This window comes from Mustela putorius, unplaced genomic scaffold (assembly GCF_011764305.1).
Source record: "Mustela putorius furo isolate JIRA1106 unplaced genomic scaffold, ASM1176430v1.1 tig00003863_pilon_pilon_pilon, whole genome shotgun sequence".
Lineage (NCBI taxonomy): Eukaryota > Metazoa > Chordata > Mammalia > Carnivora > Mustelidae > Mustela > Mustela putorius.
Window position 1 is genome coordinate 12,185,376 of NW_025422015.1, and position 22,134 is coordinate 12,207,509.

At 38.2% G+C, this 22,134-nt stretch overlaps 1 protein-coding gene across 4 annotated transcripts in view; it reads left to right on the forward strand.

Moving 5' to 3' along the window:
* The window catches only part of HIVEP2 (HIVEP zinc finger 2), a 196,046-nt gene that overhangs the window by 109,838 nt on the left and 64,074 nt on the right, over positions 1-22,134 (forward strand). For all 4 annotated transcript variants that reach the window (XM_013056236.2, XM_013056235.2, XM_045066297.1 and 1 more), the window contains exon 2: positions 1,271-1,383. The gene's annotated coding sequence lies outside the window, so the exon portion shown is untranslated. The remainder of the gene's footprint in view (positions 1-1,270; positions 1,384-22,134) is intronic.

Here is a 22,134-nt window from a genome sequence, read left to right on the forward strand (position 1 = left end):
CAAATCATTTCAACGTTTTAAAAAATACTGAGGTTAGTTAAATTAATTTTTACTACTATGTGTGTTGGGATTAGAGTGGAGAGGCCATATGTGGCCATATGTGGCTAATTCCAAATTGCATGATAAAAATCATGTATTTCTGGCTTTGGGATAGGTTTTTGATTTTTCACTTGACTGTGGTTGGGTTTGATGTTCTGGGACTTTAAAACACACTAAATCCACCCCAGGAGACTTGATTTGGGAGTAGCTGGCCGCCAGCCAACTCTGTATCTTACTCTTCTGCTTGGCCCTCCAACCTCCGTTTATTTTAGGCTCTCATCAGATGAGATATAGCTTGCTTTCTCTCAAACTTTCTCTTGAAGCTGAGATAGTAATTTAATATTTGGGCTTTAGAAAAGGTATAAGGTGGTAGAAAACGTGGTAAAATGAATGGAATTAACTGATATTATTTATAAACCTAATCAAGCTGTTTATGGGTCTTTAGTAGAATAAATACTTTCTGTGGGAGACCAGGTATAACATTCTGAGGATGATTTTGAAATTCATTCCAGTGAATTCTTTCCAAGTGACTGATTATAGGTATTAGTTTATATTCCTCAACAGAGATTATATGGAACTAGAACTTCACTGCTTTAAGGAACTACAGCCTACACATTTGCATTGCATTGGTAAATTAATAAGAACCAATGAACTGAATTCTAAAGCAATCAGTTGCCTCTTTTTCTCACGTCTAATTTTACATATCCTAACTGTCATTATATAGTCCTTGCTTCTGTGTGCCAATCAGTACTGACAATAAACTTTTCTGCTCTCACATTGACTGTGTCATTTTATTGTTTTCTTTATGCTCGGACATTCATTTTGCCCCAAACTGGATTGGTTTAGTTAGCAGATGCTTTTGTTGTTTTATACTCTTAAGAAGCACAGTAACTTAGGAGAAGATTTAGTAAGAATCTTGATTTGATTTCTTTTTTCCTTTTTTTTTTTTTAAGATTTTATTTATTTATTTGTGCGAGAGAGCGAAAGAGTGAGCACAGGCAGACAGAATGGCAGGCAGGGGCAGAGGGAGAAGCAGGCTTCCCCACCAAGCAAGGAGCCCGATGTGGGACTCGATCCCAAGACGTTGGAATCATGACCTGAGCCGAAGGCAGCTGCTTAACCAACTTGAGCCACCCAGGCGTCCCTTGATTTGATTTCTGTGTTATTAATGTATTGATGCCATGATGCTGCTCTGGTTTAAACACTGTTTTTGTTTTCCTTTCCTCATTAGGTGGAGTCTTTGAATTTTTAAAAAGACAATGGTAATGAGATCCACCTGAAAAATTAAGTGAACTGATTTGGTTGGAACACTCTTTTACCAATTCATTAACAGTCAACTGCTGGGTAAGTTGAGTCAAGTGCTTTTTATATGGTTTGATTTCAAAATTATTGGAAATATCTTTTAAGCAAAATACTAAGCTTTATGTGAAATTTTGGCAGTGATGATTTGAGGCTCTTACTACCTGTGAAAGATGTTTGGAATGCTATCTAAATGAACATGTTTGTAAGTGTTTACAATATTTCTGGGAATGTACCAATTAGAAAGATGAGAATATTAGAAAATGTTGTCATTTGTAATTTGGGACCAGATACTTATATTTACTATTTTAGTACTTATTTGCTTGTTGAAATCTTGGAATAATGTAAAAATATCAGATTTTACCATTAGTGAGATATTTATGTATAATTGTACTGTATTGTATCAGAGGCAAATCTAAAATCTAATGATTTTAGATAAATCTAAAATCTAATGATTTTGAGTAAATTAGTATCTCTCTTTATTTAGGCCATTCTCATTTTACATAAAGCTTGGTTCATGTGATAAGAATAGAAACCTTTAAGTCTTGCTCAATTCAACTTCCTTGTGGCACTGTGTTTTGTGGAAAGCTCTCGAGGTAGAGAACTCCTAACCAAGATGAGTTAAGGCTTTTAGTAAATTACTGGTGCTGCCAAGACTGAATTTAGTGGGAACAGGACTTTGGCTACTGCTAAAATGTCAGTATAGTAAAGCCTGCTCTGTCAAACAGATTTTTGGCATCAGAACTCTAAATGATACTGATTTTAAGGTTTGGTAATTCTTCTTCATCTTCTTTTTTTTTTTTTTTTTTTTTTTTTTTTAATCCAGGCAAACTCATGCTTTAATTAACCCTTTACACAGTAACAGAAAATTTGGAAAAATATTTATTTTTCTAGTCCAGTCACAAGATTTCAGTTTCTGAAATTCTAAATTTTATGCACAATTCTAAATTGTACAGCTTGTTATTTAATTTTCCTTTGAATGAACTGAAGCTATTTAAAAACCTGATGGATGATAATTAATAAGAGGAGAAAGTGGCTAATCATTTGGGGAGCAGACTTTTAAACCAAACTAATAGTATCTGCTTCACCTATCAACATCTTAAGATGTGATGAGGTCAGGTGGTTTTTCAGAGATATGGTTGCATAATTCATATGATGCCAACAACTGCTTTAGGTTTGTCTGAAATGATCTCCCTTGAGACAACTGCCCTAGAACTTGATTTGTTAGTGTGGCTTTTGAGTATTCCGTGAGTGCAGAAATAAATACCAAGCTTGGAAACCCCAGGACATCTTTTCGTTTTGTCTGTAAGGCTCATGGCCCAAGATTCATTTGTGACCAGTAATTTACATTGTTACAGGCATATGGTGCCATTCAGAAAAAGAAATAAAATTAGATAATTAAGGGATATAAAGCAGTTAGATTAAAAAAAACCCTTCAGGAAGAGAAACATTAAAAGACAGTTTCTATAGCAAAACTTTAATTCTTCAATAGCTGGAGTAGATGTTAGAAAATGATAATGAATACTGAGCACCACTAACCTAAATGTTTTTGTCTACCTCACTTAATTCTCCATGTACTCACAAGTTTGGCTTTTACAGTTATTCTCAAAGTACTCCATTGTGTTATAGTTAAATTTTGGCTGATGGAACCTAACTTAAGGGATTTTTTTTTCAAGATTTTATTTATTTATTTGACAGAGATCACAAGTAGGCAGAGAGGTAGGTAGAGAGAGAGGGGTAAGCAGGCTCCCCACCGAGCAGAGAGCCCGATGCGGGGCTTGATCCCAGAACCCTGGGATCATGACCTGAGCTGACCTGAGGCTTTAACCCACTGAGCCACCCAGGCGCCCCTTAAGGGATGTTTAGGACACTGTGCAAGTTATGCTCTCTGAGTGCTGCCTGAGAATACACCTGGCCAGGACATTGAGTACAGCTGGCTTTTCTTGTTTATTACATGTGTGTTCTGGGAACCTTTGCTCCAAAGTCAGCATACTGGGAGTCACTGTGTTTTAAAATAATAGTTTTTTGGGGGGGAGATAAAGTAAATTCATAAGATTATGTGAGGATTAAACTCCTGGCAGGTGGTAGGAGCTCAACAACTATTAGTGTTTATGAGGATGGTTAGTAGTGGTAATGGTAGTGTGTCATTATTTAAGCATAACAGTACTTAGCACTTTATTAATCATGTGACTGATTCTTTAGCCTGTCACTGGTGACAGAACTCATTGAGATGGGTACATTTTCTCAATTAAACCAAATGCTTTGGTTAGGAAACACTTCATATGAAATTAGTATGGTTTTTTATGATGTCTGTGTTGTGTATAATCACCAGTCTCTCCCTGACTTTGTCTGTGAACCTGGCTTTGCCCATTAGTCCCAGTGAGGATATTTTCTTCAAATAATACATTTTAGAAATTTGCCTGATTTCCCCTCCCCACATTGGTAGTAAATAGAAGGCAGTTTCCAAGAAAGGAAAACCCTCACCATTAGGATGATCTTTCTCTTATATCACTTTTTATAACATATAGTAAAAAAAAATTTATCTTTCTATCAACAATATTGCTCCTCATTTGTTGCCATTTTCTTTCGGGTAGCCAGTGCTCTTGATTTGTCTTGAAATTATTCATTTTAAGGTAGGTGAACTTTGGACCATTAGGTGGACTATGGACCTTTAACAATGTGTTCAAAATTATATTCTTTCATTGCATCAGTTGCAATTATTTAAGAATTATGTAAATGGTGGGGAGCTTGGGTGGCTCAGTCCGTTAAACATCTGCCTTTGTTCAGGTCATGATCTCAGGGTTCTGGGATCAAGCCCTGCGTTGGGTTCCCTGCTCATCAGGGAGCCTGCTTCTGCCTCTCCTTTTGCCCTCCCCTCTGCTTGTGCATTCTCTCTCTCTCTCTGAAATAAACAGATGAAATCTTAAAAAAATAAAAAAGAACTGTGTAAGTGGTATTTCTTCTTTAAGCTGAGGAAAGGTAAGAAGGATGGTGAAAATGCTTAACATGTTCTGTGAGTTGGGCTCTGTGCTACAGGTACTTAAACTTTTTAAAGTTAAAAGTAAGTGGGGCACCTGGGTAGCTCAGTGGGTTAAGCCTCTGCCTTTGGCTCAGGTCATGATCTTAGGCTCCTGGGATCTAGCCCCACATTGGGTTCTCTGCTCATCAGAGAGCCTGCTTCCCCTTCTCTCTCTCCCTGCCTACTGTGATCTCTCTCTCTCTCTCTCTGTCAAATAAATCAATAAAATCTTTAAAGTAAAAAGTAAGAGTCCCATATTCACTTGAGAAAATTGGGTTTCAGAGCAGTTAATTACTTAGCTGAGAATTACATAGTCATTATAGTTAGTAATTTTTGGAGCCAGAAGTTATTGAAATCCAAATTTAATTTATAAATAATAAAATAGAATACTCAAATAAATTAAATAAATAATTTAAATATATATGTCATTAGTTACACAAATCGGGAAAATAAAACTGAGGAAACTTTTAATCCATTCTATTTGGACACGTTTTAGCGGATTTTGTAAAGATTTGGTAATGTTGCAAATTAGATTTACTCTCTGCTCTCTATGGGTTTGATATAATTTTTCTAGCTATAACATAGAATTCAGAGTAGACCTTATGAGCTTCAATGTGTTGTGGCCTTCAAAATGTTTCCTTTCATGTGGGGTCATTTTTATAGTTTTTGCATGCATGCAGCTCTTCTGTTTGGGTCCTTTATGTTTTTACACAACTGGAGAAGGTGTCAGTATTTATGAATGAGTATTACTGTAATGATAGGAAACCTAGAACCAGTCTCTATCAGGGCTGCTGTTTCTTCTGCCATTATAGTCTGTGTGAATGGAGCCCATTACTGTTAGCTTCTTGGGCCACATGGGTTCATTTTTCCCAAATTATTTCTTTCGCTCTTGACACATACCTGATACCTCCTGCTTTGTTCATGCATTTCTCTTGGCTATGCCTTCATGCATTCCCACATTCGGTTCCTGACACCTTCATGTATTCATCATTCAGTCAACAAGCATTAATTAAATCAGCAGCATGAACAAAGCACATTTGGTCCATGAGCGTTTTTTTAGTTGTCAGAAAACTGACTGAAGTTTGCTTTTATATCATCTCATAATATTCCTTTCTGCCGGGACGCCTGGTGGCTCAGTTGGTTAAGCAGCTACCTTCGGCTCAGGTCATGATCCCAGTGTCCTGGGATGGAGTCCCACATCGGGTTCCTTGCTCCGCAGGGAGCCTGCCTCTCCCTCTGACTCTGCTTGCCACTCTGCCTATGCTTGCTCTCTCTCTCTCTCTGACAAATAAATAAATAAAATATTTTTAAAAAAATATTCCTTTCTGCCTATCCTTCTTTCCTCCTGACTTTAGCATGCACTGAAGGGTGGTTGTGAGGGATAAACCTCTCATCTTTTATTCTCCACACAACCTACGCAACAGGACTTAGTGTAATTATATTCCTTGTTTCCCTGATGACGTGAATTACCATTTGTGTAATGCTATACAGTTTACAAATGGCTTCCATGTTATGTTATCTCACTTTAGGCAATAACTATTATGTACATAGCACTCACATTTTATTTTGTGTATGAGGAAAAGGAGGCTCAGGGGGTTACAAGTGAGTGATTTGCTCAAAGTCGCAGCACTACTGAGTGGTAGAGGCAGATTTGAACTCTGGTTCCTGCCACTTCAGATAGGGTATCCCTAGCTGCCAGGTCACCGGTCTGGCTGACTCCCAGTATTCAATCATTGGAGCTTTGTTGATGCAGTCACTATATTCTGTTCAGTATGAATCAAATAAGGAAATAGACGCTATATGGAAGTTTGGGAGAAAAATCAGGTCTGATAGGGAATATTGGAGGCAGTGTACCTTTACTTTCCTTGGTGGTACAACTGTTTAGTTCACCCAGACACTCTCCCAGCTTTGAGAATCTCACAGACTCCAGGCAGCATCCCTATAGATGAAGAATAGCCTTTGAGATTCTGATTCTCTTGGGTAGTTTTCGTAATAAATTGCTGAAGTGGATATTGGCCAAAATGACCCACTTAGAGATCTTTATTTATGAACCTGATCTCACATTGACTTCTCATCCATGAATTGTCAAAAGACAAATTAACTTTGAGTTTTCAACCTCATCTATTATTTGCGTTATTATTTTTTCGTTAATTGTACTTTACTGATTTGAGAAACTGGTTAGCTAATTTTTTTAGTATGATTCATCTTCATGTTTTACCGTTTCCCTCTGAATCCCCTTAACAATTTTTACTTCTCTAATGTTACTTTTTGTATGGATTTTTGTGCTTTATATTAAAGTGATTTGTGTGAAATTTTTCTCTCACATGCTACCCTATAAGCTGCTTGAGGTCTTGTGTCTATTTTGTGGGTGTCCTCTTCAGCCTTGAAAATGGTGATTGAAAAAAATAGTAGATATTCAATAAATATTTGTTTAATTCAATAAAAATATTTGGCTATGAGTTTTCTTTTTAAAGTTCATTTTGGGGACTGCAAATTTATACCTGGGTGCATATTGAATTTTAATCATATTAGTGAGATGAGTCAGCATGTCTGCTACTTATTAAATACCCAGAGCAGAGCAGTAAGAATAAATTTTGTGTTTTTCTAATGATCTTTTTGAATGCAAAGAAATCTCTATATAGAGTAACAACAGTATTCTCCCCCACAAATAAAACAAAAACCCCTTTATTCCCCTGACAAGGACATTTTATTGTCCTTGTCTTGGCCATGGGAACAAAAACAATTGACCTCTGAAAAGATGTAATGAGATAAAATAAAACATGGCCTCTGAAGTGAAGGCTTCCTAGGAGAGGGTGGGGTGCAGGGGTAGTGGTGAGGTAGGGGGGATAGTGGTGAAGGAGGGTGCAGGGGGGTAGTGGTGAGGGTGGGGTTTCAGGGGGTAATAATGAGTGTGGGGTGCAGAGGGTAGTGGTGAGGGTGGGTTGGAGGTAGTAGTGAGGGTGGGGTGCAGGGGTAGTGGTGAGGGTGTCAGGGGGTAGTAATGAGTGTGGGGTGCAGGGGATAGTGGTGAGGGCAGTTTGGGGGTAGTGGTGAGGGTGGAGTACAGGGGTAGTGAGGGTGGGTTGGGGGTAGTGGTCAGGGTGGGGTGCAGGGGTAGTGGTGAGGGTGGGTTAGGGGTAGTGGTGAGGATCGATGCAGGGGTAGTAGTGAGGGTAAGGTGGGGTGTGTAGGTGCAGGAGTCCCTAAAAGCACAGAAGGCACTTAAGAGGCACTTACACGAGTTTGCACAAGAGCTGTCAGTTGATGGGGTGCCTTTTACCTCTCCTCCCACGCAGAGGTACTTTTAGAAAACTTCAGTGAACCCTTGAACGGAGGGTTCAGGAGATTCTTTCTGACTTCATTGCTCCAATCTCTTCCTCAATTTCCCACTTGTCAGGTATGCATGCATTATGGTACCCTTGTGGCTACTTTCTGCTCCAATTGTTTTCCTTAAGACTCTTCTGATACTTGCACAGGTCACGGCCTCTGTTCATTATTCCTAGATTCCATATACCGGAGGATACTGTACCTAAACCTGTCTTTTGGGAATTTGCCAGTTGGACCCAGAGTACCTTCTAGTCTGGTTTTGTGCAGTGGGATCTCAGGCAGGTGTGGAGGGCCGAAACTGGAGGAGCAGCAGTAAGGATTGACGGGACACAGATAATGTAAGGGAGGGGATGCAGGAAGTCAGCGTAGGGCTGCCTGATTGGGTGTAGGTGGTTGTGTGGGTATGTGTGTGTGTGTGTGTGTGTACATGTGCATTTGTATCTGTGCAATATGGGGGTAGGGGAGCAGAAGGAAGCTGTCAATGAGGACACGAGGCTTTGAGCCTGGGAGTTTGAATGTTACTTTTAATAGGAAAAGAGAAGTAAAGAGAGAAACTGGTTTCAGTCATAGGGTGATGAACTCGATTGTAAACTAGTTGAATTTGAGATAAAAGTAGATAAAAAGCCTATGTTATACTACATGGCTTTTCTTTCTCCATGAGGGTTGATAGTTGGAAACAGGAATTCACTGGAACACCTGAGTCTTCTTCCTCTTGTTGCTGTCCTTAAATATTTCCCAAGAGCTTAGGATAGTTTTAGGTTTTCTCAACCTTACTCCTGCCAAAATCCCCCACAAATTCACCTCCTCAGGAACATGTGTACTTGTCAGAGTACTCACAGCAGCCAGAAGTGTGCCTTTCAGCATCCAAAAATAAAAATGGGGAAAATAGCTATCTTTTCCTTTTGAGGAGCATAATCATTGTCATCTCACGACTTGCTGAAATAGCACAGCAAAGGAACATTTTTTGGCAGGCTGGGAAATCTAGGGAATGCGCAAACACATGAACTGCTCTTTTGCTATGATTTATTCAGTTGGAGCAGTCCGCATCAGGGAAGCAATGGGATTTTTACTTCAGCATTAAAATTTTTAAAAAATGTATTAGCTGTTTGAATCTAAAGTTATTCTCTCAATTGGTGGTGTTTCTAACAACAAAATCTTTAGGTTCTTAAATTTAATGGTGGCAGTGGGTTGGCGGGTTCCATTGTAGTCCACCCCCATTCCCATCCACTGAGTTTTTGAATTTCAGAAGAGATGCTGTTGATTAAATCAGTTTAAGAGCATATAATGATCCTGTAATTATCATTTGTCATTACCTTGTGTACTAATGATTAAAGCAAACATTTAATAACTATAGGGCAGTAAATATATTTTAGATCTTGAGCCATAAAAAGATTTCCATTAACAGAATGTTTTGTGCACAAATAAATTATTCATTGACTGTAGCAGAGCTTAATTCTGTCATCAGCCTTAAGTGGAAATTTTGAGAACACCAATCATCACAGATGCCAGCACTAACTTGGCTTTGGCCCCCATCCTTCTTACATGGAACCTGAGCTTTTTTGGCTATTTGTAAAAGCTTCAGTTTAGGTTAAATTCAATGAATATTTATGACATTTCTGCCATATGCAATTTAGTGTTCTGGTGGTTAGAGGAATAAAACGAGGAGGAAGTCTGCATTTTAGCCTTTCCTTTGCTTATCAAATCTAAAAGAGAGATGAGACTGTTTTTACCTGACTTGGATAAAAGAAAGCTTAACTAGCATCCCCAGAAATGTGTAAGTAAAACATGTTGCCCATTCAGAGGAGGAAATCATACACACTTTCTTGAGGGCTTAGGGATCAGGAAGTCTTTCCTGAGGAAGGCTTCATGATGGGTAATGTTTTGACAGGTGGAGAGAATTATATCCACATAGGCAAAGAAACAGGTGGATGGTATGGGTGTCCTCATGAAGTGGAAACTAACATGCTGTGTTCGCTGAGTGAGGAGGAGACATGGAAGAAACAGAAAGAATGATGTCAAGAGATCCGGCGTGTAGAGGGCCTTCAGTGTGCAGTTAGCAGATTCGTCCGGTAGACATCAGAGAACCTTTACCCATTTTTGAGTCAAGGAGTAACATGGTTGGATTACATTTTGGCAATATACCTTACTTCACTTTATAAGTAAGGGGTAGAAGACTTGGAGGTAGAGAAGTTAGGAGCTATTGGGATAGTCTCCATGAGAGGTTATTGGGTTCTAAACTGGGCTGGATGAAATAGGAATACACAGGTGGGGACAGAGGGGATTAAATTATCTGCAGGTTTTGGCTTGTGATGGGCAATGAAGGGGTGGGAAACAAGAAGTTAAAGATTCTGTTCCGTTCAACAACTTCAGTAGACTCTTGAATCCCACTAATATTTATGGAAAGCCAGGCATGTGCAAAACATTGTGCTAGAGGTGTGTACTGACGAAACAAGTGTGGTCTTTTTCCCATCTAGCTGAGAACTTAGGTGTGCTTATAAAATACGTCTTCAGTTAACTAAAATCCAAAGGAGATGATGATCATTGTCATAGCAGGAGTAGAAGAAAGGGCTATGAGAACTCAAAGGAGAGAGGTATTAATTTTGACACGGGAAAAATGAGAAGCATACAGGGGAGAAGATGCTTCATCTGGGCCTGGAAAATCAGATAGAGGATAGATTCCAAGGTATTTTAGCTATCAGAATTGTAGCTGGACATCAAGACAGGCAAATATCAAAGAAGCTAAGGGGGAAGGAACTTCATAAGAAGAAGAGCTTTTACTTATTGTCTATGTGTGTCTGATTTTGAGCTGGGAACTCAATATTTAAGGAAGGTATGTCTAACAGTATCAAGTGCTGCAGAGTTGTCACCAGTGTTCTGATCTAAGAAAGGGTCACTGTCTTCTCCAGTTTAAAGATCATGGGTGGTTTTTGAAGGGATTTCCTTAGGGTAGGGGTGGAAACATCCTAAAAGTTACAACTTAATCTTGAGGATATAATTAAACTATGTCAGTGAAAGAAAAAGCTGAACTTCCTTCAGTGATTCCTCCTTAATGGGTCAAGTTTATATAAACCGTGGTTGATCTTAGTGCTCTGGCTGGGTTAAAGGTATCACCCTGAGACTATGTTAGCCCTGAGAAGTCTTCACAAAATATTTGAATATTGCAAAAATGTTAGATTCTTAGATTATTGTCTCACAGGTAAAAGATTTCAACACTTATTACCAGCTTTCCCCTTCCTCCTTCCCACTCCTTCCCTTTAAGCACCAACTGGTTATGGTGAGTACATTTACCACACCCTTGGCTCAGGGTCAGGGAAGTCCTCAGGCTCTCCTTGGCCCTTTTCCCACATGGGAGATTTCCATGAGAACAATCCAGGGAAGTGCGTGCCCGTGTGCGCGTGCACACACATACACACACGCACACACCACTTCTTTTCCTGTCCTCAAGGATATTCGTGTGCCAACAAACAGACAAAATATACATTCACCATGAGGAAACAGGTGAAGGGTGCAGAATCTGCTAGGAGGCAGGAGGGATACGTCTGACGGTTTAACATTTAGGAATAATAATAGACTTAAAGAAAAATTTTAAGTTGCCTTGCTAAGATGAATAGCATATTAAAGGAGAAAAGGTGACATTTATATCATAGTTATATTTGGTTGATTTTTGGTGTGTTTGTTTTAAATCCATTATTATAGCAAATTGGGCACAATAAAAGAACTTTCACAGAGGTGTCCATGTTACAAAGAAGAATCTTAAATTATATCAGACTACCTTGCAATTTAAAAGGAATAGAAAGGGACACCTGGGTGGCTCAGTCAGTTAAATATCTGCCTTCGGCTCAGGTGATGGGGATCGAGTCCTGCATCAGGCTCCTTGCTCAGTGGGGAGCCTGCTTCTTTCTCTGCCTGCTGTTCCCCCTGCTTGTGCTCTCTCTCTCTTTCTGTCAAATAAATAACTAAAATCTTAAAAAAAAATTAAAGAAATAGAAGGAAATTAAAAGGAATAGTAGAATAGAGCAAGAAGCATTTGCTCCTTAACCCCACAAATGCGTAATAGTACATGTTAAGTATATTAAATGTGAGTGTGTTTATAATCATTCTTCCATTCATCTGTTCACTCCTTTGATCACTCCTTCAGTAAACATTTACTGAATTCCTCTTGTATTCCTGGCTGGGGGCTGGGAAATACAGCTGAGTAGAGAAGAGAATTAGAACATTGTAAATAAAATACATCCTTCTTATGTGTTCAGTCTGCTAGAATACAGGAATCCAGTTATTAGATTGATGGGAGTGAAACTCCTCAGAGCTTCTGAAGAAATTGCCATGCGTTCTTGTCATACTTTACCTATTACAGCTGTGGGATTCTTTTTCCTTAAGAATTGAATGGACAAGGTATTTTATCTGGCTGCTTTTCCCCCTATCTTGCAGAAGCCTTAACATAGATATTTGTTTCTTTGTGCATACATGTAAAAAGCCTAAATATCCTCAGGGAATTTCCCAAATGTAGGGACATATTCTGCCTTTGCAAGCACTGTCAAGATTTTTTCAGCTGGCCATCGAACTTGGGAGTGAGAAGGAACGGTGTGACTGAGTCAGGCTCGTCTCCCAGGGCACAGTAAATCTGAGAGTGCAGGGATATGTCCCTTGCCAGCTAATACTTTCTTTTTTACTCTTATTTATTATGTCTCCTTGCTTCATTTTTATGACTTTCTACTTTTTTTGTGATGATGTGGCTCACAGGTTTCTGTCTCACAGGATTTAGTGTGTTGTCATGTCAGAGTGGTAATACGGTATGCGAAGACAGGGCCTTCAGTTCATACCCCTAATGGTTTTGCAATGCACATTCATGAATATTTGGGTGAGTGTAACATGCCACCATGTTCACCTCTATTTTAAATAGTTAAAATTCAAGTTGAAATAAGAAACCTATAGAATCTTCATCACAGAACTCTCAATCTCAAATTCTTTTGTTTTCAAAGCATATAAAACATAATATGTGCATAAATGACAGTAATTTTCATTATAAATGGCAACAGTTTTCATTCTGTCAAAATGTAAATTTTAAGCTTGGGGAGTTGATGAACATATTAACATATATTTATAGACTTTCTAAAATATTTTAGTTAAAGTATGTTAATATGAAATCTTATTATGCATAGTTTAAGACTGCCCTAACCTAAGTTTGGAAGTATTTATTTGACAAGGATAAAACGTTTATGTGGACTTTTTTAATTCTAGAGAGAAAAAATAAGTTAATTTCACTTTGGTATTATTTTTTAAATGGTTTGCATTTGTGCCTGTATTATTTTCTAAACCATATATATTTTCTTAATCCTTGTATCTGTAGCCACGGAGAAGACAAAAACTACTCTGATGTGTGTATATAGTTAATATATTCATTTACTCATCCATTCATTCATTCATTCATTCATTAATTCATCCATTCATTCATTCATCCAGAATAGGAATGGAAGGAAGTTGACCAATGATTATATTTTTGATTCTGATAAATGCAAGATAAACTAATGGGTTTTTACTGGGAAATATAGTACTAGTGAGGGGGCCTGACCAACATGGAAATTTAAGTGTATTATATATGCATGGAAAATTGCTGTCTAATCAGGAAATATATAACAGCATCAATCTGATAAATGATTAATTATGAAATTCCCTTTGATCATTTACAGGTCAAAAAGATTCAGTCCTTTCAAAACATCAAGAACTATATGTGTGCTTTTCAATTTACATGTTGTGAACCTTTACCAGCTGGCAAGAACAAGACTTAAAATACTTTGGTTACTTATCTATAACTTTTCCACTAGTTACAGTAAAAGTAGAGCTATTCAGAGCTCCTCATATAAGATTTTATTTTTAAACCATTTAAACTTACCTAATGGAAAGTTCTCCTAAGGTAAAGATTTTATAATAAGACACGTTTGGTTTTAAAGAGCTAGTTTCAGATATTGAAAAGCAACTTTTAAATCAGCTATTTTTTATTTTTTTCTTGGAAGCAGCATGATTGGCCTGTACAGCAAATGGGATATAATATCTGTCTACTTAGGATTTTGCTTAAAATATAGAAGTGGGCCAGTGAATGAAGATAATGTCATTTATTTGAAATATCATTTTATTTTAAATATTGCTAGATTTATTATCCCTTATTATCTTTAATGTACCCTATCCTACATGTACATGTTTGATGCATTTTGGAAAACTGATAGAAATTTAAATTAAAATAATTTCCATGTTAACATTGGCACTGTGAATGATTCTTCAGAACAGATGCAATTAGTTAACATTTTCTGAAGAACACATTTTTAAATCTTTTTACTCACAATAACATTATCACTTAAATCCTCTGTGAATATCTTAGAGAATTAAGTTTGGATATGTTCTGTGTACTTTCTGTAATGTCTATTATAATTAGATCTTGCATTTCTACATTTAATAATAATATGTAGAATAACTTATAAGAAGGATGATTTAATAACTAAATGATTTCTAAGTTTTATTTTCTAACATTATCAAAGCCTTCATAAGTGATTTCTGAATTGAAGAATGCCAATATTATTTGGCCACATATGAACATTACATGGTAGTTCACTGTTGGGGGGAGGAAGTAGTGATTAACTGGAGAGGACATTGGTTGAAATATCAGGAAGCCACTCAGGTTCTTGTCCTGAATCTCAGAGAATAGTCGACAGACCTTGAGCAAGTAGCTCAGCTCTCCCCTATCCCAGTACCCACCTTCCTGATTTTATATAAATATTATTATTATATATGTATTTTATATATATATACACATACATATATAATGAGATTTCTCTATATATCTGCAAAACCTCTAAAATTCTTTCTTTGTTTAAAACCTGAAAATCAAGACTTTATACAGATCTTTAAACAAAAGTTGATCTGGATTATTGTAGGACCCAGTCCCTTAATCCAGATGTCTAGGAAACGTCCTTCCTCTAAACTTCCAAGTACAAAGGGACAACTCTACTCAAAACGCTCATTGTGTTCATGTAAGTTGTTGGAAAAAACTTGCTGCGATATTTATTCTCCAAGTTTCAGAACTGGATAATCAACAAAAATGTAAAAGGCCCGCTTCATTCTCTTTGGCCTTCGCTGCCATTCTTCCTCCTACGAGACCTTAGTTTGAGTAGTCTGGTAGGGAAATGCACGGGGCGGGGGGTGGGTGTGTGGAGATGGTGGAGTACAGGTCAGCCAAGAGCCTTGGAGGCAGGGAGAAAAGACAGAGGAAAGAGGAAAGAAGGTACACTAGGTAAATGGTTTTCTTTACACCAGTATGGAATTCCTCAGACTCAAACTGTACAATCCCCTCCTCTCTCACGTCTGGTATGTGTTTTCACTCAGTGGTATTTAACTGTGGTTTTATATCTGGCTGAGACGGGGCGGAGGATATCTGAGAGGGGCAGTGAAGGGTGCTGTTACCTCCCTAGCTCCTTGGACCGGATCAGCCATCACGTTACCCAGTAATCTCGGAGAGATTCTAAAGAAGAGTGGAGGCAAAAACCTGACGGAGCTGCTTCCATGGCAGTTTTGAGGGAGAACTGGTTAGAAGCCACACTTGGTTTGGACCTTAAGAGCACACAACTCGGGATTTGGCTTTGGCGCCAATACTTCTGGGACCTTCAGGGCAAGAGTTCAACTGGAGGCCCACAGATAGTCTTCTTAACCTGATCAGTGATAGTCTTTATAAGGAAGAAGATGGTCATGTTGTGGGCTTGATGAGAATACTTTTTGGGCTCACTTTTGTTGTTTTGAACAGTAATTGAATGATCATTAAATAATTTGTCATGTCCTGTTAGTGAATTTTATGTGGGTCATGCTGGATAAAAGTCTGCTTACTTGCATTGTTTCCAGCTTAAAAAATTTAAGCAGAATGATGCTTTTAGATTTTCTATTGCTGTTTTTTTTACTCGTTTTCATTCTCAATGACCTAAGAGATTTAAATATAAAATGTTAATTGTATTCAAAGTATATAAAGCATCAATATATTTTCATTAATAATATAGAGAGAGGAAGTACAAATTCAAAAGCTAAACATTTTCAAAAAGCTATTTTTTAATTTAATATCCACAATAACTTTAAAATCAAAAGGAAGTCCATATTATAATGAATGTATAAAATATTTTAAATCCAAAATTATTGAAATAAAGTTTTTTAACTTTTTTGGCAATATAATTATCTTTTTTTTTTTTTTAAGATTTTATTTTATCCATTTGACAGACAGAGATCACACGTAGGCAGAGGCAGGTGGGGTGAGGGGGGGAAGCAGGCTCCCCGCTGAGCAGAGAGCACAATGCAGGACCTCGGTCCGAGGACCCTGAGACCATGACCAGAGCCGAAGGCAGAGGCTTTAAGCTACTGAGCTACCCAGGCACCCTTGTAATTATCTTCTTAACCACTGAATGGAAGTATATATGGATTAGTGTTCAATGTTTGTTCAGTTGCTAATGTAAAGAATTAATGTGATTCATGCACTTTACATCATCACAAATTTAAAAGTGAGAATTGTTTACTTGTAAAATGTTCTTTGGGCACCATGTATAATTTTTCCAAGTGCTGCACTTAATGCACTGAGATTTCTAAAACTATGGATCAGAGCACTAAGAGAAGCAAGAAATGGCACGCCTGGTAGTCCTTTGTATAGAGGAATCTGTTGCCTTTGCGCCATTTAAAAACAATGGCTAGGTACTCCGTGTTTTCTTTTACTCAAGTATTAATGCTGCTCACATTTTTTCTGCTTTTGAAATGGTGTAAGTCCACACTCTGCAGTGTCACAACCCACAAACCTTCAGGGCATTCAGACTCAGTTTTTGATTGGGGCAATGAGATGGCTCACCAGATGCAGAGAAACATTGCCCTGGCACCTAAGCAGCAACAGTCAGGAGCTAGGACATTTAGGGCTGCAGGACATTTGGACGCTGGTGACAGAGTTGCACATGTACTTTTCAATACGTTTCTTTTCTTTCTTTTTTTTTTCTTTTTTCTTTTAAGTAGGCTGCATGCCCACTGTGGAGCTCACTGTGGGACTTGAACCCTTGACCCTGAGATCAAGACCTGACCTAAAATTAAGAGTCAGATGCTTAACCGATTGAGCCATCCAGGCGGCCCTCAATACATTTCTTTTGTGTGTTTTTGTGAACCTTCTAAAGTGTGGGACCCAAGGCAAGAACTCCTCCTGCCTCGCTGTGGGATGCCTGACCACTGGCATGCTGAAGAGGGGCACCATCTACAGTGGCAGCAGAGGGGTTTCTTGAGGAGGACAGTAGGGGGAGCTGGTACAGGAAGGAAGAAATGGCAAATGGTGGTGGTGTGACTGACTAGCAGGCTACCTGTGGGTTCTTGTAAGTCTCCCTTGCTGGCATTATACAAATACTTGGCTGGGACTTCTCAGGGGGCCTGGAGGTCCTGTGTGAGCAGTTGGGGCTGAAATGAGAGCTGTGGTTAATTGGTATTGATGCCCTTTCATCTGTATACGCCAAAGGGTGAGAGGTCCTTGGAGTGTTTGGGTAATTCATTTCCAAGTCCTTCTTGGATAAGGATGAGGAAAGATACTTCCATCCTGTAGGTCTGTTTCCTTCCACCTATCTGGAAAGGAGAAGAGAGTTCCTTTCCTTTGTGAAGACTCTTTGTGGAGAGAGGGGGGACACAATTGAATCATTGATCCTAGATCCCTAGAATTGTAAATAGATTTATTATTTACTTACAGTGGGGATCTTAGCTGCAAATAGAATTCAGAGGATCTGAGAATTTGATTTAGAAAAAAAATTCTAATTTTATTTTCACTAACCTCTCACTGAACTTCAGCACTCCCTCCATTATTAATTAGGCAATAGACAAAACAGTAGTTTTAGCAATTTCTGTGCCTTTGTCTCCAGTAGAAATAACAGGTAGTCTCACATCATCCCTTTTGTGGCTAACATCTCAAAGTATCTTTGTGATTATGACTACTCAAAATTACGGTGGATATTATCTTGCTTTATATCTTGTTTCTAGTTTCCAATAAAGAATCATATATATTACTGTCAACAAATTTGTTTTAAAATTTTTTGAGATTGTTGTATGTCATTATAATCATTTCCTTTATAATCTTCTGTATTTAATTTTATGCAGTTAGAACATTATGCTAGGAGGGATCCACAGGCTGTGGTCAGACTGTCAAAGGGGCTCATGGCAGCAAGAAGTTTGAGAAACTTCAATATATATGAATGAGATCCCATAGTTCTCTATGGAAGATCAAGACTTGGAGAGTGTAGTGAGTTATTTAAGGTCACACAGTACAACAGGAATTACAAGAGGTATCCTTCCTGGACCATGTGGCCTCCTGGCACCTCAATCCTGATCTCGGTGCCAGGGAATTAGCTCCTTTGTTTTATTCAGCGAACCCTTTGATTATGGTGAAAGCCAACTCAGTGTCCTTTTGTTTGCACTTCCCTAACCTGTGGTGTTCTTCCTCCCACCTCTCCTTTCCAAGCCGGCTGGTGGTGGTGGTGGTGGTGAGAGGTGGTTATCTCCAGCAGCACTTGCTCCCAAAGCATCACAAAGCATGTTACCCTAAGATACCTGAGGGGGTCAGCAGAAAGAATAGAAAATTTAACCCTGGTTGCTTGGCCCAGTTTTAATGGTGGAATTTTAGGTAGTATTGATAGCCCCGTAATAGCAGGGGGAATCTTTCAGCCAAGCCCCTGGGCGCTCTTAAATTAATTTAAGAAACCTTGTCAGATTCTTTCGTCTTTATTTTAGACTAACACATGCCTGAAATATCAGCAGAAAAATGTAGAATTCATAACTAATTCTTAGATTTTACTTGTCAGTGCCATTTCTAAGCACTGTATAATCCTGTTAAGGATTTTAGTGTTATTATTAACCACATATTACAGATGGTAAAACTAAGGCACAGAAAGGGTAGGTAACTTGCCAGAAGTTATTTATGTGTCTATTAAGTATTAGAGGTGGAATTTGAAGGAGATATTGTTCATGATCTGGGCCACGGTGCTACACATCCAGCTGTTACATCAATGCCAGGCACCACTGTTGTCCAATCTCTATTTTCCTTTGTTTGGGGTTAGACTAGGAATTTACACATTTGGGGTGAAGACAGCCTTTGGGTTATTATGATGCAGTCCTAGAAGGAACTCTTTTAGTCTCTTGGAGCTTGCTCCGAAAGGTACCGTGTCATTTGGTTCATAGTCTCTTGGGCTTCACTCCCTTGCTTTGTGTGTGATCAGGCGATATGGAGAAAGAAAAAACAGGCTCATACTCAAAAAGTTTAGTAGTGTTGCAGAATGCTAGATCTGGGTTGACTTTGTCTCCCTGTCAAGGACAATGACAGTGCTCTGATGTTTGCTTTTGAAGACTTCTTGTCAGTGACATTGACAAATATCAACGTCTTGGAGAATTTATATCTGAATTCTTGTGTTTTGAAAAATAAAGTTTGTTAGTGTTTCTCTTCTTGAATACTAGTTGATGTTTTGCCAACTAGTCAAACGTCTGCAAATCTGAGTGCTGGCTGAGAAGTTAGCTTGCCATAACCAGTTATCCCCAAATGGCCAGATTCCATTGGTACCACTTTTATAGATGCTCACTGCTTGCATGCTTGGGGTTAGGAGGTGTACTGTTCCACTCGTTTTTGCCAGACATGCCCAGTACATTACTTGATGTGTTGGGACAGATGGTATAGCTCAAACTAAGATGATGAGGGAGAAGGAAAGTGAAAAAAAATAGAAAAAGGGCACTTGATTTTCTAATTCGCGTTTCGGAAGTGAATTTTAGCTTCTGTGATTGACTAATAAATGCAGTGTTGCCATAGACTTGAATTCATTAACGTCTGTTTAAACAGATATAACTGAGTAATCAGCAGGAAGCAATCTCTTCCTTCATGGATGCTGTCCCAAACTTCATGGGGTCTACTCCAGATTTGAAAATGTTGGGCTATTGGAAGTTGTCAAAAATAGACCTGGTTTTTTCAGAATAAGATATACCACACCAATACCAATTGAAACAGAAAAATCCCAAATTTTATTTTTAAACTGTAAGAAAAAAAAAATATATATATATATAGCCTGGTGAAGTAGCGGTGATAAGCACAATTAATCAGTTTTTGTGCAGCTGCTTCCTGACATTTCTGCAAATTGTTGTGGAAAAATTAATGAAGGTTAGATCAGTAATGGTTTCAAGCTTGGCCAGTGGAAAGTATGACAGTGTTTCCATCAGCAATTAAGCTGGGCTGCTTTCTTTTTTCTATAGGGGAAGTGGTATGATGTGTGTTCTCCACAGGAAATGGAAAACGGCAGCTGAACTGTGAGCACAGTTCTGAAGGAGCACTCGGGAGTGCTCCAGCAGCCAGAGTGCTCCCGCAGACTCGTCTGGATTCGCACTACAGATTTGAATTTTCGGCAGGAAAGAGTTTGCTATACAACACTGAGGAATCATTTCTTAAAAATGATTTTAAAAAGAGTGATAATTTGGAGATTTTATTGCACTGCCAATTCAGAAACCCAGATATGCTATGAATCTAAACTTTGGGAACCAGAAAGTGGAACTTATGACAAACAGAAAGTGAAACTTACCTATCTAATTTTATTTTTTGAGCCAAAGGTAACTCAGTATGGGCCCAGTTCACATCCTGTGTAACCCTATGGGATTTTCCCCAGTATTAGTTAAAAATTTTCCCATAGGGTCACACAGGATGTGAATTAAAGTAAACACTTAACGAGCATGATGAAAAGGAAATTAGCTTTCTAAATGACCCTTTCACTGTTAACATCCTGAGTAGTTATTGGAACATGGGAAAGTGTCCCTTCAATGTCTCATTATCAAATGGTTACATTATTAATAGAATATTGTAATATTCTTCCCTATTACATATAAAATGTATTTCCTTAAATGTGAAACTAAATTTTACATATGCATTTTCCTTTTTGGAGAACGTTGAAAAGCCCAGCAAAACTCTCTGTAGGTCAGTGTTTCTTAGCCTTTGGTAAAAAGAGAAAGATTTATATGATCTGAAGAGAAACCAGAGCAGTTTCTTAGCCTTGGAAAGAGGTGTTCGTAGACCTCTTTGGGATTACTAAAAGCTCCTGACTATTTCGTCCCGGAAAAATGCATATACACACAACATATTGCGTATGATTTTAAAAGTTTCACAAATCCCTTTAGTGACCTTGAGCCCCAGGCATTTTTCAAAGGACTGGGTTTTTACAGCTTTTTACAGACAAATAGAAAATTATACCTACAGTTATAAAATGTTAATTCTTTATGAGTAAAGTATTGTAAGAGGCACTTCTTAAGAAATTTTAACTGTAGCAATAATAATCTTTCCTATTTCCATGTGAAAAATGCTTCCTTGTCCTTGGAAGGGAGCTCACACATTGGACAGAATATACAAAGCTGGGCTTGAAGCTGGCTGTGTGGCATTTTAGCAAGTGACTTCAGTTGTCCTGCCTTAGCTTTTCTGTCCTGGTTCAGCTTCTCTAACATGGTGGCAACAAGGTGACAATATGTTACTTGTGTCTAGTCCACGCTCAATGTATATCCTTTTACTTCTCTTCTTTCCTTCCCTTTGAGATCTAATGTATTTATCTTTTAAATACAATTTTTTTAAAAAGTAAGTTCTATGCCCAGTGTGGGGCTTGAACTCATGACCCTGTGATCAAGAGTCACGTGCTTTACCAACTGAGCCAGCCAGGCACCACAAGATCTAGTTTAAATGTGATTTTCTTGCACATCTTTTTGGTACTCCTCAAGACACAATTTTTTTTTCACCTTTCCCTCAGTTACCTTCTCTTGCTTTGTAAATTTCTTTACTCTTAAAATTATGTTGTCCTTCACTGGTTACATCTCAAGGTGTTTTTTGATAATCTTGTGTTTTATTAGTAATGTTCTCTTTATCTCTATGCATGTTGTATCCAGCATAGTGCTTAAGACACACAGATACTTCCTGTTCATTAAATTAGTAGTAGTAGTCTAGTGCTTATTAGAAATGAAATGATTTGGATGTGGGCTTGTGATTGTTACTAGATTCTATTGATAGGACTACTAGTCATCTCAGAAGAGAAGTCAAACGATCTGTGTATAGCCGAAGTGAAATCTAGTGGGAGCACAGAGTCTGGAATTGAAAGCATGTCTTTCCTAAGCTTTGACTCCAACTAGAATGTATTCTAAACCAAAGCTACAGTATTTACACCAGAGTTTCAGTCGGGTTAATTACCAAGTGACTGGAAAAAAAACAAAAACAAAAAAAGTGCTTTTACATTTCTAAAATGTATAGACCTAGACATTACATGGGTCTCAGAAGGAATTTGGGGCTTCCAAAGCCTTAATTTATACTTTATTTTTTAGAATCTGGGCTCCAATGATAGCTTGAAGGGCATAGCCATTTGCTTTTCTTTGGATTAAGTCTTCATGTGCCCTGTTGATGCTTT